General features: G+C 35.6%; 1 long non-coding RNA gene across 1 annotated transcript in view; it reads left to right on the forward strand.

Moving 5' to 3' along the window:
• The window catches only part of LOC134791805 (uncharacterized), a 470,284-nt gene that overhangs the window by 291,330 nt on the left and 163,393 nt on the right, over positions 1 to 15,561 (forward strand). The gene's annotated exons all lie outside the window — the stretch shown is intronic.

Below are 15,561 nucleotides of genomic sequence, written 5' to 3' on the forward strand. Positions count from 1 at the left end.
AAGGAAACTTCCTACAAAACCGAAGTATGACAGCGGTTCAGGGTCGAATCATGCTGTCCCTTTCTAATATATGGCACTATCCCTTTCGGCTATTTAGGGACATCAAGTTGTGTCAACCCTAATAATTGCTCGGAGCAATGCTGAGCCGAGCGGAGCCGAGTGTGGCCGAAGTCAGGAGATTAGCAACCCTGATAAGGGTCAGATTGTTGTATCAAATCTTTACGGCATATTTTTATACTACCAGAGAATTGACTTAAAAATATCTTGTTACCACTAATTACTTGCACATTATTATTTAGCGGTAGGTAATAACAATAACGTTATTCCTAAAATATAACGAATGCTAATTAAACTTGCTGCGTGTACTTTACTTTACAACGTGACCGCTGCAGCGTTGACGTGGGCAATATCACTGTCAGATTCCTCGATATATTATTATTGCTGTCATTGCGGCATTTATTTACGATTTGATAGTTTAATCCGTCATTCATTATATCAACGCGATTGACCTCGAGTTTTTTTATCTGTAGCCCTCTTTTATGTCCGCTTCGGTTAGCCAATGCTTTAAATAGGTATAGCTCCACGACATAAAACGATAAATGTTCCGATCAATTTCTGACTCTAAAAACGCAAACGACCCTTCAAAAAATAACATTATTATTAATGTGACGTTCGGATGTCAACTGCAGCTTCATTACTGTTGCGACATCGTGATGCCCACCGATTGGCCATTTTCTTGATAAAAAGAGTGACAGAACGAATGTCATAATCGGGGCAGTAATGCGGCGGCGAATGTCACTCATTTTATCAAGAAAATTTATAGAAACAGCGGCGGCTTCAACCGCTGCAGTTGACATCCAAACGTCACCATTATTCGACAACTAAAGGTGACAGTCCATTTCCAACGACAGCAGCACTACCATTCATTTTACTATGGACATTGACAATAACACCGACGCGTTCGTACTAGTAGTGCAACGGCGGTCAGAAATGGAGTGTTACCCTAATCCACGCCCTCCGCTCACACTGCGGCCACACCTCAGTAAATGATTTATGATTGTTTACGAACCCTGTTAAGCCATCGACGTGTGCCAGTGTGAACAACGTGAAATTTTAAAGTGTATTTAAGTGGAAGGGCGTTAATTAAGAGGGAAGTATAGCATGTGATCGTCCAAACAAAAAGAGAAAACGTTTTTCCACTTTTAAATGATTTCCATTCTCCATGATTTTTTAGTATGTTATTGACACAATGAAAAACTAGGTTTATTAGGTTTTCCTTTTTACAAAATTTGCAATACATATAAAAAATACATTAAATAAGCGAAACCTATTCTACCCCTTTATTCATAAACGCGCTACAAACCTCAATTAGCTAATAATCGTTTGTCTTTATTGTATTTGTAAGAAAGAGATAAAATATAATTTAACTAAATCAGGCCCGTAAAGATTTATGAATAAGGGGATTAGAATATATTATGCTGAAACGATCGACATCAAAATCAAAGTGATTTGTTAAGATTTAGTTGTCGAGGAAAAAGTAAATTGTATTTGTTGTTGTCACCAGTTTAGTGATAAAGGTGCACGTCAATTTCAGTGACGCAACCGCTTCTGGCAGTAGACAATATTTATTTGCCAAGCTTACGTTAGAAGGCACACAGTAACTTCACAATGAGAACTACACTCTATAATCTAATTTAAGATAACTTCTCTCACAATCGACAAGTTTGTATACTTTGTATCTCGCGAGACTCTGTCTGCAAAGCTCTGTCTGTCAGTGTTGCCAACAACAACTACAATTTACTTTTTCCTCGACAAGGGGTGGGTTTGAATGCGTGGCGATTCGCCAGATATGTATGTGTAGGTCTTCATTTTTGTAATGCTCATATTATTTTTCGAACAATAAAATAAACTGTTCACAGGAGTGGTGAATACTTACCATCATTATTTTAAAAAGAAGCTATTTAGTCCAGGTTAGGTTAATAGGTATCTTTGATAGGATATAATGCCATATACTTGCTTTCTGATTGTCTGATAACGTTCAAACTGTAATCGTGAGTAACAGTTTACTGTTATATTCGTTTCACATCAAAGCTAATACGAAACCTAGGTTATAGGTTCACATATTATAGGTAGCAACCATTTCTTTATGATTCGATTTGCATAGCCATTAGCCACTTTGATAAAGTACCATGTTTTCTGTTTGGTTGTTCTCATCGGTTTCCTTATTCACGCGTTGAATGCAAAGCAATTGAATTCCACCTTCTTGAGATATGTAACACGTGGTTTCGAGGGAATTGCATCACGAGTGAGGTGTAGGTACCTACATGGAGAAATTTTAAATTCAATTTGTGTCCTCTTACACTTCTATGTTTTTGAGCAAACTAAGTATTGAATTTAAACTTCCCGTGAACAAAATCGTTTTAGTTGTTTTTTTAAGTTTATTTTTATATTTTATGTCATTTGATCATCGAACTGGTTCGTTGTTGACTGTAATTATGTATGTAACAAAATTACAAAATACCTATATATAAATTTCATGAAATTTTATAAGTACTTAATCAACAATCATCTATAGATTCATTATTGAAAGGAGAGAGACAAGGAAAGTAAATGATTTAACTAGATGATATCAGTAATATGTTTGTGATAAAATTACTTTCAATTACCTACACTGAGATTTAGGTATTTACTTACTTAAAATGAGACTTTGTAGCATACCCAATGAATATGAAACGGTATTCATTCGTTTTGAAATGCGATTGAATACATCGCGGCCCCGATATTGATGTAAATAGCGTTCGGCTTCAATAAAAACACGTTTTTTACAATATCACTGAACCCTATATTTTGATTTGATTTGGATCGAGTTTTCATTTCATTTTGAGTCAATGCGTGTAACATGACTCGTTCCAATTTTTTTTTCATTTGATGCTTGCATTTGACTCATTTGTAGGATTTATATTTATGAGAATAATAAAGTTAAACTTCTTATGTTATTGCTTAGTCTATATATGTTAGGTCAACCCCACCACTAATAAAATTCCACTGACAATAACGTTCACTGAATCTAAATATATTACTCTTGCTAATTTGCACATGATTATAATTGCAGTGAAAAGCGTCATTCAGTAACAAAAAGCTGTTTCATCTACTTTAATCCATAACTAAAAATCAATAAATTTTGTTTTATCACATAATAAAACTCCAATTTACTTTGCAGACTTTCCTTAAGCCTATTAAACTAAAGCACCAATTTGCTCTCCGATATTTTCAAGAGGTTCAATCCTGTATTAATGAATTTGATATGAAACGTTCAAGGGGCTTTTCAGTGGGAAGAAGCTAATTATGAGGATTATCCGACAAAATAGGAGTTTGGTATTAGCGAAGGGTTTCATTATAAAAGAACGAGTAACTACGTAAAGTCACATCATATAATGAGTGAACCTACGTACGTAGCTACAATAGGTACCTATGTACATGTTTATATAATTTCTATACACCTACCTGCCGGCGTATTATGGATGACTTTATCCATCTTTATCCACGTGATAAATAACTGACACTTTTTAACACCGTGGGATAGAAAGTGACGGACACCATTTTATTACGCTGTCATGTAGACAAGAACGACCATCGTATTCGTGCAGTGCGGATATGATGGTCGTTCTTGTCTACGTTTTTACTAGACTACGTTATTTTATTAGCCATCCATAATAGGTACGCTGACGTGTTGTATGTAACAAACGTATGAGCGTTAATTTATTAAATGCGCTAGAATATTTGTATGGTTTCATACTTGTATACGAGTTAATTTATATTACCAACTAAAATGTCAATGTTTAGAAAATAAAATCAAACGACTAATTACAAGTTTTAAGAGACCTATTAAAATAATACGCCTATCTAATCAAACTAAACCAAACAATAATAGTTTTTCTTTAGGCCGTAAGAGACTGAATTTTCTAGCTATTTCAAGTCGTTTTTCTAAGAAGATAGTTTAAAACTAGTGATGTACCGACTATTGACTTGTGCCGACTAGCCGACTAGTCGGCCAGATCATTAGTTTCGTATAAGTTCTGGTGAAAAACAATAGTTTTGCTCCTTTGATTGCGCTATTCATCATATTAGCTTGGCTAAAAGGTGTTCTCTACAGATTCAAAGACCTATCACATGAATCCTCGTTCAATTTCTATCTTTCTTTTATTTTGCGATCTTGAGCAAATCGTCAGTACAGCTTGAAGGCGGTATTTCCAAGGCTCTATTTCCCGTACGTAGTCGCCAGTTAAGAACCTATCCCCTGTGGTTAGCGTATTTATACGAGCAACGTGCCCTGTCTAAATTTTGCAATAACCCAAATGTTTCCCATGGCTCCACCATTAAAAAAAACATGAAATTACACGAGAATCAGCTGAGATCGACCTGTAGAGGAAAACACCAGCCCACCAATATATAATAATGATCAAACGGTCAATTATATGAACAAAAGTTTTCGTTTGCACCCTGAATAAGTATTTTAGTAAAATAGACATAAAACATATGGTAAATATTTACTGTTGGTTGGTTTCTTTTTTTTTCTGTTTTTCTCGCACTAATAAAGTGCCGACTAATCGGCTATTTTTGCCGACTATGTGGCCGGATAGTCGGCTTTCCCGACTAGTCGGTACATCCCTATTTAAAACTGTTCGAATTTCACGGTCACTTAGTTTTCTGGCTGCAGTCCAGAGCCAATATTACTGGGTGCTGGTAATTACTGGCATTTTACATTGTAAATTGTCTGTAACAAAAGAGAAACGACTTCAAAAATAAATATATACATACAAACATGAACGCTGAAAACAATACACTCGTTTTTTTGGGCAGTCGTGTAATAAGTTTAAAAGGCCATAATTTTATTTACCTGATGTAAAGATTGTTCAGTAACAATTAGGTATGAATTACAATGAGATATCAAAATCACCACATGTTATATTATTTGAACAGTTCGTTTGATTTCTCCAGGATCCTATTTTTAGGTCCTGATTGAAACGAACCGTTAAGTATATTATACTATTTCAAACAAAAAAATATTTGAAAAATCGATCCAGGCGTCTTAGAGAAATCGGGTAAATTCCTTTTTTTTTTTAAATCGCTTATATAAAGGCTAAGTATTTCATCTTCTAGCCGCCCAGAGGCTTTTAGAAATGCCTCTCGTTCTATTTTGTATGTTCCTTTTGACAAGTCAAAATTGTATTTGTCTTGGCAAGTTTTTATTTGTGGGCAGCTAGAGAAGTATACGAAATTACAGAATAAGTTATACGGCAGTTTATAATATGAAACATGACCTAGGCCCCCAAGCATCGATATCGTTAAAACTAATAAGTGTTCATTGAATTATTCGCAGACTCCGGCCCGTGTGTGATTAGTGCTAAATATTTAATGCCACAGCGCCGGTTGTCTGCATCCAGTAGTTCCAGTACCAAAATGTCTACAGTATACTCTAGAAGCTAAAGGCCAGACCCCATGCGATTTTGCTACTAATTCCAATATACTTAACAGCGCAATTCACGTAAACGTTGATCTGATCCTTGGATGCTAGATCTCAGATGTGGTACATTAATTAGGTTTGATACTTGAATATTAACATAACATGATACTGATTACTGGGAGATCCATAATTAATATGAGCTTCACTAGGTATAGGTATTCATAATTATTCCATAGGATTAATGAAATAAATGTACATAATAAAATTCTTCTTAATTAGGGATGTATGTTGTATCTATTTTCTATGGGCGGGTACAGGTCTAATGATAAAATGAAAATCTGCTACACGAGTGTTTAACTCTTGTGTTTTTGTATCCTTTAACGTAACTTACTTCTTGAGAGCACAATAATTTATATTTAAAAACATTACAATTTATTTGTTGTTACTTAATGGGTTTAGGTGACTTGAAGACGTTTCATCCTGATAATCGTCCTTCTGATAATAAGTGGCTGAATTGGGGGACGAAAGTTTAGGGTGAAAAAGCATGTACTATTTACCTACGAGTTCCAATCATCCGAATTTGCGGGAAATAAATATGAACTGACTTATTTGTTAGATTTAGAATAAGCTCTGTTTTATACCTAATGCAAAAAAACTAAGAAAAATCCAAGATATCGGTTATAGTAGGTAGATTAAAAGTTTAGTTATCGTTTAAAATAGTCCATGTATTTTATATAGGCAGAGCATTTATTTAAATTTGGCGGCTTGAGCTGACGTAGAATGTAATATCTCGGCAAGTTACTCGACAGCTCCCTAAGTTTGCGCGGTCAAACTTTCTCTAATTAACCTTATAATAAACATGACTACCTACTAATTAACTGCTTGGCTTTATTAGATTACAAACTTCTAAGAAAAATCCCTATTAAACCGTTTATAACCTGCGATAAATTTTGTAATACTTCATTAACAATACACCGCTGGACATAATTGTATTGTGTTTCCCTTAGTGTTCCGGAAAGTTTACACTTTACACAGATTTTACGGAAATATTTGTTATCTACGAAATATAACTTTATATTTTGTAGCCATTTATCGTTTACGGAAGATATCAGGTAATATGGGGAAGGTTAGGTTTAAAACTACGTAGCCCTATAGAATTATTTCTTCCTTAGGCAAAGTCCTTCTTTAGGCATTTCTTGTGAAACTCTCAACTTGATTGGATATTAATGTATCATTACGAGTGATGATCATCATTATGGGTGTCAAATTATTATGGAAACGCAGGGTTTTTGAAGTCCGAATGCAGCTCCAAAATGAATTCAATTGTCAACAAAATGATATCCATATTGCATTTACCTAAGTTGGTACGCCACCTTTGCATTGCCACATGAAACATGTAAAAAGTCAAGAAACGAATTAACCAACCGTGAAGCAATGCTTTACTTCATATCGCATGTCAGTTGTTATTTAACCAGTGAAGCTCGAACTAAAATCCACAAGCACAAAATCCAAGCTCATGTAGGAAATTACAAAGCTATCAGGCCTGCTACATTACCGAGCTACTTAAGTAGAGTTGGCGTTGGTCCAGGCGGTCGTGTACTACACGGCGGTACAGGTTAACACTTTCACTGCTGGCCTATATAAAATACTGGCATTCTGGCAATGAAAGTGTTCACGTCTAAAGGGTATTTTAGCTAAACGAGAGTGAAACGAGAATACGAGACTGCTGTTTTTCACTATGTTGCGGCTTCCTGAATGAAAAAAAAACTGCCAAAATTAAGTGATAATGTGACATCACTAAAAGCGATAGTCACTGTGGCAGAACAATTTTAGAGTACCAACCAAAAACCAGAAGATGCGACGTTGAAAGGCCCCCGAGATTGAAAGAAAATGAAATAAAAAATTAAGAGATTTATTTAGTGTAAAACCTTTCACATAATAAAAATACTAATATACCAAACAAAAGAAACATACATCAAAAAGTATGCCACTCAGCATATTCGGAAATTCATTCGGCTGATATGACGATAAAGTAAGGGCACTTGTACTAAACCTTTGTATAAATGTGTATCGACCTACCTGTATAGTTTTAATGTAGGTACGTAACAAAATTTACCCACATTTTTATAAAAAAAATGTTTGAAAAGACAAGTTAAAATTATAACCGATTATATGATGACAGCATCTAAACCAACAGACGTATCTGTTTTCAAAGAAGCAATCTCCAAGCAAAAAGTAAAGTTTTAGTTAGTAGTTACACGTTGCCGTAACTATTTAGTTCAACAAAGGGGCGCTTATAAACTGAAAGTAACGAGCGAAGCGATCTGACAAATTGTTTTTAACAAAGCACTGCCAAAATGGAACAGCGTCGCTCCGGCACTCAATGCTTTTTGTCGCCTAAATTGAAGTGCATTGTGTTACTTTTAAGGCCTTTGCACACAGGCGTGGCTCGGTGTTATTTTAACCCTTTTCTTATACCTATAGTGCGTTAGGTTTTATACACATTTAGAGTACCTACGTTATTCTTTCTTTAATTATTAAGATGTGAAACATGGAGTATAAAAAAGGTAAAACCATTATTTATTCTTAGTTTATATACGCAATACATTTTTGCAATTATTTGATATCGATATTGATTCAGTTTATATAATATTATTTATTTCTGAATACCTTTTGACGTGATAACGACTTATAAATCGATGAACACCGGTAGCATGCACGAAAAAGTGTCACGTTGTCAGGCCTCCGTCACACGCTCAAGGCCACGCGCTATATGCCTACCGCTCGGCGTATCGTCGACGATACAACCGACAGAGGGCCGCCGAACGCCCGCCTCAGCGCTCGCACCACATTGCACCGCGCGTTTCCCGCGCTTATGCTTCGAAATGCCGAAACCACGTAATTATTGTGCAGTAGATGGGTGAAAAAGTCAAAAAAACAAAGGAAAAAGCCTATAATAAAAATTCATTTTTTTATGGCGGGCTAAAGGTCCCACCTGAAAGTTTAATAATTATATTGAAGGGTTAGAAGAAGTATTATTAAATAACTTTGACGACGTAATAATTAATCGGCCTGGTAGCACCGTATTACAACTTTTAAAAACCGTTGATTGTCCGTTGCTTTGCTCCTGAATATTTATTAAAATTATTTACGCGATTTAGGATATTTTCAACTACTTATAAAATTGTAATAACAGAGAATTCCGAGAAGTGAAAAAATTATAAATCATTATATTAAAACTAAAACATATTTGATTCGCAACATTGGTGTTATTACAATAATCATCATAGGTAGGGTAGCTACAACCCTAGCGCATTCTTACGATGACGCGTTGGCACGTGACTCGAACGGCGGGCAACACAGTCTCGACTCTTTGTGCGCGTAATTATGGTACATTTCTTCTTGTCCTGAGCAGCAGGTATTATTATTAAGGTTCTGTAGGCTATTATAGCGTAGGTATTTTTGCTTTTGTTTGGGAATGAAGTATCTGTTACGTAGTAACTATTTATTAATCTGTGACGTTGTGGAGAAATCTCCATGGTAACGTTGTGGACAGCTCTCCATGGTAACGTTACGGCGACGTTTTCTTATGACGTTATCACGCAAAATTATCTTCCGTAAACCGACTTTACAGCATTTTTTTCTAATAAAATGAAATCTATGTATGCGAGTGAGAAAAGTGCTTAACAATTTTTCAACTGCAAAATCACGTTTCTGTCAAAGTTCACAGCCAAATTTGCATTTATGCGTCAAAAGTGCAACATAATTCAATTTAGAAACTAAAAGGGGTTGAATGTAGGAAATGGTTATAAAATGTTGCTATTTGTTCTTGTAACTTTAACAGCGAGAATTGCTCAGGGCTAGTAAAAGCAAATGTACCTACTGTTTTTTTTATTTACCTAGTTTGTTCTGCTTACTGTACGATTCGCGCACCTTTTTAAATATGAATATTCATAAATAGTACATACAATCTGAGTTTGATTTTAATGGATTTGATACTTCATACATTTTGTGTCATTTGCTTAGTGAACGAAGAACGCTAGTAAGCGTGGACATGAAAAAGAGACCATTAATTACCATTAATACCAAATATCAGGACAGTTCTATAGAGATTTCGAGGTTAGTCCTAATCCGATTGTGCTATAGTAACTATTTGGATATTAATTATCCTATTCCAACTTTACCATACCTACTTAGTAGTCACTGAGTTAAACAAAGCAACAATTAACTGACAGGTAAACTTAAGACGGCTCAAATTCATGTGTACTTCCTCCTTAGAACGTCATATCGCACATATCAATTCGCAACACATATTAAATTAGCCTCATTGCATTGAAACAATGCAACTACAGCATTCTCCTGTCAAGGCAAAATTCATCTTCCCTACCTGCCAATAGGGTTTAAATTGGTTTACCTCACAGCTAGTCCCGGAGAGCTCTCCAAGGCCCGGTGGCACTGTAAACTGTAAACTAGACAGCGGATTGACTGGTGCTGCAGTTAACTGCTTTAGTGTCGTGCGGGACAAACAGCCCTAATGGAATATTATGTAACTGGACTCGAGTACAGATTTAATTTTGTTTTACGACATTGTACGGATGTAAACAGTTCTCGGTGCTTTAGATTTTTTTTTTATACCTGATATTTATCAAATTCAAAAGTATTAAATACCTACCTATTGTCGCTAGTCGAGGGAGATTGCTCTTAAGCGATAAGGCCGCCTGTTGTCTGCTTCTATTTTTAATCAATTGTTTTTCTTTAAGCTGTGTGTTTAAAGGAAATGTGTGCCAATAAAGAGTATTCTATACATCTGTATATCTATCTAGAGTCGGACCAAGAAAAGTCTGCAGCGGATTTGATAGCCCACGCAGTGCAAGTGTTATTTTATAGGTCATAATTTCATAGAAGTTTGACGTTTAAAATAACCCTTGCACTGCGTGGGCTATCAAATCTGCTGCAGACTTTTCTTGGATTGACTCTAGGTATCTAATACTCGGTTTAAGGTTTTTTTATAAAATAAGCTACCTTCTTTAGGGTCTCGGTTAATATACAATTATGTATATTTTTTATTTCATTTTTATTTTATTGGTACAGTTTGCCTTTTAAAGAATCAACGGCGACTGAAAAGAACCAAAATTGAAAATAATAACGTGAAGCCTTTTCACAGCAAAAGCTTTGAAGCACGCTCGCTAGTAGCTGTAGTGTGTCTCGTCAACATCCGTGCATGGCTTAAAATTCGCGGTTCAAAACCTCACGAGTAAAGTCAGACTATGTAAATCTGATCTTGATTTTGTTATGTTTTAACATCAGGTACTCTCGGAGCAGTTTCTCATTAGTATTTTTTTCTGCGCGTATCCGGTCGTTCCGGCATTCGAGCTTATACGCGCGTATAAAACGTTACTCTGAAACCGCCCTCAGTGTTTCTTGTGAACATATATACTATAACGAAGGAGATGTTCAAGTAAGGCTACATCAATTTGAGATCAAGTTGAGATTTATTAAAGTTTTATTTCGATAAAAATTTTGGCCTGAGACGCGCTTTTAAACAAGACAGGTAGAACTGTATTTCTCTTCATACGAGTATTAACTTTTTATCTCTGATCCAATTACCAAGTATGTACCTACCCGAAAAAAACAGCTCGGTTTAACGATACCGATTTAAATATACGATGTACCGATATTTGAATACATAAACTTTGATTTGAAGATTGATATTTTTCAAAATATCAACTATCTGCCAATTGCGGTCCATAGCTGTTGTAGGTACAGCTCGCTAAATAGACAAAAAACAGATAATAGCCTCAGTAGTACAGTTCTGGTTGAATCTCAAAATCAATATTTGTTAAAAAAACATACTCAATTTCAAAATCAACTTTATTTTCCGTGCTTCATTAAATCAATTTGCAACTCGCAATTTACATTTTTATTCAAATATTTTATAGCGCATAAAATATGCCGTGAAAACTCATAAACGGTTTGAGTAATACCTCTATGGAAACTATGCAATAAAGCTGAACAGGAAACCGCGCTTTATTTATTCAACTCGGGCGGCCAGAAGCGGCGATATCTGATTTTATTACAAAGGCGTATGTGCCCTTTTTATTTTAAGTAAAGAACATTGAATGTGTAGTGAAAATGCATGCTTTCCGTTTGAGAAATGGGAGTGTGTTTAACAAACTATTAGGTACTTATAATTATCGATAAAAAAGGCATCTGGCTTGTTTTGTAGGGAACACTCGGACTATATTTGGTTTAATTTTAGCATGGCAATGTAACGTACCTAACCTACTCGTATATTTAATGACATTGGATTGTATTGTATTTTGTTTTCTTGCTTACTTACGTAAATATTAACATGTGTTTAAAAGCGTCTGTAAAAAGTCTAATTAGATACATGAATTGAGTTACAAAAAAACTTACTAGGTAGTTAAATAAATATTAGGTACCCTATGTCTTTATTTGCCTGTTGTAAATTGGAATCCCGGACCATGAAAGGAAATAATCAAACACTATTATCAGGTATAGAATAACATAATATGGTTGAAAAACATTGCCGTCCCTTATTCACCAGGCAGCTTATTATCTGTGAAAATACCTTTTTAACACACTGGTATGATGCCAAAGAGTGCATGGAAAGCCGTTAGCGATAGTTGTTCCAAAATGGTACCGAGTAGGCAAATGTCATCTAAGGTAACCAGTGTAAAGAGCACCTCTGAATACTCAAACCTTTATGAAAGATGAGGTCTCAGTTAATTTGGCCTTTTAGATTCAAAGTCTCGCCTAGGCTCAACAAATGGTTAGAATACGGGCCAGGGCGTGAACATTTGGCCTCAGTCCTCGGTCTTACAACTATCCAACTTTGGCCTCAAACTGCACTCTTTTAAGAGAATGTGGCATTTAAAATACCTGAAACTTGGCAACTGTAAGCCGAAGTGATTTGAGAAAAGTGTTTATTGTTTTTCCTGCTGGTTATCATTTTGTCTGATCTTAAATAAAATAGTAATTTAATTAGCAATATTGAGGCCTTTCTCTATTGAAGAATCCTGAGTTATTGACTTATGCTCGATAGAAAAAAAACACGAACATAGACCTAAAATGCACTTTAATGTAACAAAATATGCACAAAAGCTAAGAATATGAAAATTGCTTCTAAAAATCGGCATTATCATGTTTGAGGGAACGTAAAGATTACTTTCATTTATTTAAGCGTACAAAAAATTAAAATTAAAGAACATGATACCCACGCTCCCGAGCACGCACTTTCATCTCGCTCACGCTTACGCTCAGTGAGAGTGAGGGAAGAACACGAACTATGTGATGTACTTACAGAGGAAATTACATTAAAAAGTAACTAAGCAACAAACAGTTTTTAAGATGGATGTTTGACTGTTTTTGGTACAGATGAAACATAAGTCCGACTCACGCTTGACTGCACATTTAGAAGGGTTAGTAGCATGGGGTCTAAAACGCAACTCGCCTAAGGAGTAGCTCGTCTAAGTCGCAGAAGGTCTACTTCGCATCTCGTCTAAATAGCAGTTTGTCTAAAACGCAACTCATCTAAAGAGCTGATCGTCTAAGTCGCAGGTGGCCTGAATCGCATTTCGTCTAAATAGCGGTTTGTCTAAAACGCAACTGGTCTACAATTTTTCTTGAGTCGCAACTCGTCTAAATAGCAAGTGGTCTACTTCGCAAGTATTAAGGACGTGGGAATTGACAATATTTCATAGATGAGTAGAATTGGCTACCTTGAGTTTTTTGAAGGTGTCAATATTATATTTTTTACCGATAGTAAACCTTATTACATGTAATTGTATTATTTTTATAACATGCCGTTTTTTTCAAAATATTTTTTTTATTATTCATTGTGACATTTTAGTCGTTTGGTGTGGTGTATCGTGTGATGGCCTTTGCCTATCGCGAATAATGGCGTTATTAAATAGCTGCTTGAAAGGTTTTGGTACCCGTTAAAGGTGCCGTCACCGAAAAATTGCTGCCCTCTTTTTTGTTCATAATTTTTATACTCGCCGGAGAAGAAAACACCAAAATTTTGTCGTTATTTACTCCCTCATCACACACCAAAAAATTATGACCCAGAATATCTGGAACTTTAATTTTGTTCAAGTCCTTGGTTTCTGTGCTCAAAACATTTAAACGCGCTCTCCGTCGTCTGTACAAAGTACCTCTTAGAGGAATATGCCGGTATCTGACGGATCGTTCGTTCAGAACGACCGTGAAAAGCGATTGCATTTTGTTCGTAAATTTCTTTTACCGGGGCAAAATTCTGACAAACATCCTTCTTGCACTTTTCCACCATAAATGCAACTTCGTTTTTTACAAAATTTTGTCGGCACGCATGGGTAGACGTTTTCAGAACTGCGGTTTTTTCTGGGTTTAATTTTAATGACGCACTGCATTCTCCCCTGTTCGCACAACGCCATATAGACGAAGCATCTGTTTTGTTTGTTTTGTTTAGGTTATATCTAAAACCTTTATATAGAAGACAGGGGCGCTGCCTTTGGCCTTCGATAAAAACTATTTCAGAATGCCGGTGTCTCAATCCATCCTGCGAAGTTTCACCGTTATCCATTTCAAATAATTATAATAGAAATTATAATTTATTTATCGCAGACAGAAAAGATAGCTGTCTGCTGTCTCTACTGTCAGCTACTTATTTTTTATTATAAAGGGGCCAGTTGAACATTAATCAATATACTAGAACAAAGGCTTTATTCAAAACAATCTTATTTATATCTACGAACAATTTTTTGAGGCAGTTATATGCAAAAGTTATAAGTAGTAGATGAGGAGGTCTCAAATGAAACTAAAACGACTGAATGACAGATGAAGTTCTCTATCGAAGACCCTCTATCTAAATTGTTCTGAACCCTGCAATAAACATTGTACAAAATATTATATTACTTTTTTTTAACATTACTCAGATGACCAAATGGGTAAAATGTTACTAAGTCGAGTTCCTATTTTGGCTAGTTGCGAATTAGACCACTTGCTACGAGTATATAGACGAGTTGCGACTCTAGATAAATTGTAGACCAGTTGCGTTTTAGACAAACCGCTATTTAGACGAAATGCGATTCAGACCACCTGCGACTTAGACGATCAGCTCTTTAGACGAGTTGCGTTTTAGACAAACTGCTATTTAGACGAGATGCGAAGTAGACCTTCTGCGACTTAGACGAGCTGCTCCTTAGGCGAGTTGCGTTTTAGACCCCATGCTACTAACCCATTTAGAATAGGTTTTCCTGTCATCTATTATAGGTAAAGTTCTATTTTGTGTATTTTTTTCAAAATTTTAGATCCGTTAGTTTCAGAGATAAAGGGGGGGGGGGGGGAATGGTCGGACAGACAGACGCACGAGTGATCCTATAAGGGTTCCGTTTTTTCCTTTTGAGGTACGGAACCCTAAAAATGACGGCCATAAATAATATTTGTTCACGCAATACATTAAACCATATGAATATACTTGTGGAAATTAAACCTGAGCTAATATTATGCAAGTGTAAACCGAGTAGGTAACCGTGCAAAACGTTTAACATAATTGCCATTCAACACTTATTTTCTGGTGAAAGAAAATGTTTCTTCTTTTTGTGTAGGTTTTGCTTTTACTTTCATTTGCAAAGATTAACTGGAAGAGATCTTTTAAATAAGTAAGTCTTATTAATTACTCTGTCGTGTATAGACGTAACTAACTCTGATTGTGTACAAACTTGTTAAAAATGCTCTCACCTTAGGAGATGAATAGGTATAAATTGTAATTTTTGCCACGAAAAATATCAAAATAAAGTGTGATTTAGCCAAGCTCAGAACTTTTCGAGTTTGGATAAAACAATATTTCTAGACACATTTACTTTATTTTCCATTCTCACCAGATATTCCACTTCTTGTAATAGCCTGCAAGATTACATCTGAGACCTTGGGACTATGAGAACTTAAGATATTTATAGACTGTACAATACGTAGATACCCGAGAGAAGCTCTAGGCGACAACGTTTATTCATCAAACCTATGTTTTCGATAAATAACTGGGTACCTCTTTAATCTTCAAACAACTTAGACTTCTTTGCGGGAAGTAGTAATTTCCG

This window comes from Cydia splendana, chromosome 6 (genome assembly GCF_910591565.1).
Source record: "Cydia splendana chromosome 6, ilCydSple1.2, whole genome shotgun sequence".
Classification (NCBI taxonomy): domain Eukaryota; kingdom Metazoa; phylum Arthropoda; class Insecta; order Lepidoptera; family Tortricidae; genus Cydia; species Cydia splendana.